Raw genomic sequence first — 5,264 nt, 5'->3', positions numbered from 1 at the left:
GATTCACTTGGACCCTCAGCCTTCTGCTAGAGTCGGCCAGAGGGGGCCACCAGCAGGAGGCAGAAGGAAAGAGAGGTGAGAACTCCCCGGGGCCCGGGGGGGCGGGGAGTGTTCTCTCCCCATTTCTCTCTCTATATCCCCCAACCCAAGATGACAGCTCCACCAACTGGACTGTCAGCCTAGGCATGTTAAAGGCTCCTGACTGTTGCCCTCCTGTGTGCTGCACCACCCCATGTCAGTTGCCTGCCCCTGCTGCACTTTGCAAATATCACCTTAATTACCACTCTCCTGCACTGTCCATTCTGACTGACTCCTGCTTGCTGCCTGGACCCTGCCTGATATCATGAACATCGGGATTCAATCAAAAGGCAATCCAGGCCCTTGAGTAACATTCTGAGCCCAGCATGGGATTTCAGGGAAGCCCCTAGGAGTGTCACCAGGAAATACAACCTGGGCAGAAATGAGAAGTGATGGCAAGCCAGTGCTGCCCTGTAGAACATTCTGTGATGATGGAAGTGTTCTGTCTGTGCCATCTCCAGCCACACGATGTTGCAGAGCTCTCGCAATATGGCTAATGCGACTCGATTGTGTTCCTCATTTTCTTTCGTTTGCGTTGATGTACATTTAAGGTTTTTCCTCTATTTTTTTCCCTTTGTGGCAGTGAAAAAATATGCATCATGTAAAATATGGCATTTTAGCCAGGTTTTTTTTTTTTTTTTTACTAGGTGGCATGCGGGATCTTAGTTCCTCGACCAGGAATCAAACCCGCACTCCTTGCAGCGGAAGCGTGGAGTCTTAACCACTGGACTGCCCGGGAAGTCCCTTAGCCAGCTTTTTGTTTTGCTTTTTGGCTGTGCTGGGTCTTTGTTGCTGCTCGTGGGCTTTCTTTAGTTGCGGCAAGCTGGGGGCTACTGTGTGGTTGTGGTACGAGGGCTTCTCTGCGGTGGCTTCTCTTGTCGCAGAGCACGGGCTCGCAACGTGTGAGCTTCAGTAGTTGCGGCATGTGGGCTCAGCAGTTGCAGCTCACGGGCTCCAGAGTGCAGCCTCATTAATTGTGGCCCACAGGCTCGGTTGTTCCATGGCATGTGGGGGTCTTCCCTTACCAGGGATCAAACAAGTGTTCTTTGCATTACCAGGTGGATTCTCAACCACTGGGCCGCCAGGGAAGCTCCCCCTTAAAAATTGTACCATTTTTAAGTGTACAATTCAGTGACAATAGGTACACCCACAAGCTATAACAAACTTAGACAGTGTATTAAAAAGCAGAGACATCAATTTGCCAACAAAGGTATGTATAGTCAAAGCAACTGGTTTTTTGGTATAGTCAAAGCCAGCCATGTAGTGATGTGAGAGCTGGACCATAAAGAAGGCTGAGCACCGAAAAATTGTTGCTTTCAAGCTGTGGGTGGTGGAGAAGACTCCTGAGAGTCCCTTGGACAGCAAGGAGATCAAACCAGTCAATCCTAAAGGAAATCAGTCCTGAATATTTACTGGAAGGACTGATGCTGAAGCTGAAGTTCTTTATGGCCACGTGATGCAAAGAGCTGGGCTCATTAGAAAAGACCCTGCTGCTGGGAAACATTAAGGGCAGGAGGAGAAGGGGACGACAGAGGATGAGACGGTTGGATGACATCACCAACTCAATGGACATGAGTTTGAGCAAGCTCTGGGAGATGGTGAAGGACAGGGGACCCTGGTGTGCTGCAGGTCATGGGGCTGCAAAGAGTTGGACACGACTGAGCTAGTGAACAACAGCAACAGTGTTGTGGAGCTATCACCATCATCTATTTAAAGGGTGGTTGTAATCCCTTAGCCCAGATTAAAGGGGAGCTTGGCTGCCCTTGCGCTTGTAGATCCGCCCTGCCCCTGGCCTCCCCATCTCAGTGAGTCTAGATGCTTGAGTGGCACATTGACTCCTCTCTGTCCTCACTCCATGTTGCTGCTTCAGCAGTGATTTTCCTCTTGGCTTCCAGCCCACATGCTTCTCTTTGCTTTCCTTGGCAATAGCCAAGGTCCAACCTCCCTCATCTCTTGCCCAACAAATGTGCCCATCTCTTCTTGAGGCTCCCTGCTTCCCTTCCGGCCACCCTCTAGCTCCAGGCAACAGCTGGGGAGCCATTGGTATAAAGTATATCTAATCTTAGACATCACTTACTTCTGGGTTCTAGAGGAGCCCAAATATCCACATGATCCAACAGGTACCCCCATGACTTGGCCCAATTAGCATCTCCAACCACTTCTATGAAGCTGTGTCCCTTGATCGTTATGCTCCAGCCACACAGGCTCTTTCTAGATTCCTTGAACTTACCTTGTTCCTTCCAACCCCAGGGTCTTCGCACTTGCATTTCCCTCTGGGAGGAACACCCCTGAATCCCTACTCTAACCAAGTTCTCAGCACAAAGGACTCCTCCTCAACCAATCACATCCTCGCCACCCAAGTTTGGGTCAGCATCCCTTGTTACACCAATGCTCAACTTCTTGTTCGTTTTCCCTGTGCTGACCACATTTATAGTTGATTAATAATTATTTGTTTCAATGTCAGCCTCCTTTAACATAATTTTATGAGCTCCATGAAGTCAGCTCCCTAGGGTTTCTCGTGCAAACTGGCATGAAGCAGGTAATCAGTAATTATTCTTGATTGGGTATCTTCCTGCTTCCTTCTCAGACCCCAGAAGCAGCAGCATCCAGTCAAATCCATTCCCTATGTGGGCTCTGACCTTGTCCCTCTCTTACAAGCTCCTGTTGCCCTTGGATACCACCTAATTTCCTCTGCCTTCCTTATAAGGGTTTTTAAAATCCACCATGCTGGCAGCCACCACCTCCAATATTCCTCCAACCTTTCATTCTGAAGACAGAAGGGGCATCAATGTTCTAGCCTGCAGACCTTTGCTATAGCTTCTCCTTCTGCTCAGAATTCAGGAGACCCTGGTTTGATTCCTGGGTCAGGAAGATCTGCTGAAGAAGGAATAGGCTACCCACTCCAGTATTCTTTTGCTTCCCTGTGGCTCAGCTGGTGGAGAATCTGCCTGCAATGCAGAAGACCTGAGTTCGATACCTGGGTTAGGAAGATCCCCTGGAAAAAAGAATGGCTGCTCACTCCAGTATTCTGGCCTGGATAATTCCACGGACTGTATAGTCCATGAGGTCACAAAGAGTAGGACACGACTGAGCAACTTTCACTTTTACTTTCTGCTCAGGGCTTCCCTGGTGGCTCAGACAGTAAATAATCTGCCTGCAAAGCAGATCTGGATTCGATCCCTGGGTCGGGAAAATCCCCTGAAGAAGAGAATGGCTACACACTCTAGTGTTCTTACCTAGAGAATTCCATGAACAGAGGAGTCTGGCGGGCTATAGTCCATGGGGTCACAGAGTCAGACTTGATGAGCAACTAAGACTTTCCGCTCAGATACCGTCATAGGCTTGGTAGGAATCAGCCTGGCACCTGGCACAGTCATCTCTTCTTTCCTAACAGAACTGATTTGGTTTGGCCACACCTATGTGGTTTAGGGGAAGTTGAGCAGCATGACCCAGCCTCCTCAGGTATGATGGGATATATTGGGAGAGAAACATGCCCTGTTAACTGGGATTGTTGAGCTTGGGAGAATGAAGCATCTGTCTGAAGCAAGAGGCATGGAGAAAGACAGTGTCTTCATGCCACTGATGGAAGTCCTGAAACAATAAAGCCATCCTTACTCCTTGGAAGGAAAGTTATGACCAACCTAGATAGCATATTGAAAAGCAGAGATATTACTTTGCCAACAAAGGTCCGTCTAGTCAAGGCTTTGGTTTTTCCTGTGGTCATGTATGGATGTGAGAGTTGGACTGTGAAGAAAGCTGAACGCGGAAGAATTGATGCTTTTGAACCGTGGTGTTGGAGAAGACTCTTGAGAGTCCCTTGGACTGCAAGGAGATCCAACCAGTCCATCCTAAAGGAGAGCGGTCCTGGGTGTTCAGTCCTGGAAGGACTGATGTTGAAGCTGAAACTCCAATACTTTGGCCACCTGATGCGAAGAGTTGACTCATTGGAAAAGACCCTGATGCTGGGAGGGATTGGGGGCAGGAGGAGAAGGGGACGACAGAGGATGAGATGGCTGGATGGCATCACCGACTCGATGGATGTGAGTTTGGGTGAACTCCAGGAGTTGGTGATAGACAGGGAGGCCTGGCATGCTGCAATTCATGGGGTCGCAAAGAGTTGGGCATGACTGAGTGACTGAACTGAACTGAACTGAACTGTCCTTGATTTTTGGCTTACTCCCATTTGTGTGGGGCTCCTTGGAACTGAAAATTGTGACTGATCCCTGTCTCTTTGTCCTCCCTCAAGACAGAGCTTTGCAAGGACAGAGTTTTGTTTGTATGCTGCTATAAAGCATCTGCCTACAACGCGGGAGACCCGGGTTCAATCCCTGGGTCGGGAAGATCTCCTGCAGAAGGAAATGGCAACCCACTCCAGTATTCTTGCCTGGAAAATCCCATGGATGGAGGAACCTGGGGGGCTACTGGTAGTCCATGGGGTCGCAAAGAGTTGGACATGACTGAGCGACTTTACTCACTCACTCATGTGTCTAGCGCATTGGTTATTTTTTTCTTTTTTCTGCTGTGCTGCTTGGCTTGTAGAATCTTAGGTCCCTGACCTAAGATTGAACCCAAGCCCCTGGCAGGGAGAGCATGGAGTCCTAACCACTGGACCACCAAGGAATTTTCCTAATGCATTAATTCTTGAAACCCTTGTGAGCATCCCAGGGTTGGACCCAGAGTAGATGCCTCATAGGTATGGAATGAATAATGTCAGATGGTGCCGGTAGAAACTGAGTCCTGCGGATGTGTGGAGGTGGGAGAGGAGTGCTTTCCAAGCAGGTGGTGAGTGATGGCTTCCTGGAAGAGATGGCAGCTGACTTGGGCTTTGAAGAATGGAATGGATAGAATCCAGGGACAACGGAGGGTGTCCCGGGTGTATAGGTGTATGTGTGCATTCAGAGAAAAGTAATACCTAGTCACATTACCTGTCTCTCTCAGGGTTTCACTGGGGAAGGGGCCCTGAATGCAAGTGAAGACTCTTCTGGAGTCTGAGGAGAGAGGGGGCCCTTCACCTCTATCTGAGGCTCCTTCCCAGGGAGCTGACCTGAGGATAACTCCTGACTCGCTGCAGTTCTTTGAACCTCAGGTTCCTTGTCTGCCCTCCCCAGCTCCACAAGGCATCTGGGAAGCCGCCCTCTCTGCGCCTCCCTCTGCCTTCCTCTCACATCCCAATGCAGCCCTGGTGG

The sequence above is a fragment of the Bison bison genome, unplaced genomic scaffold (genome assembly GCF_000754665.1).
Source record: "Bison bison bison isolate TAMUID 2011002044 unplaced genomic scaffold, Bison_UMD1.0 scf7180017864248, whole genome shotgun sequence".
NCBI lineage: Eukaryota > Metazoa > Chordata > Mammalia > Artiodactyla > Bovidae > Bison > Bison bison.
This window is presented reverse-complemented; position numbering follows the sequence as displayed.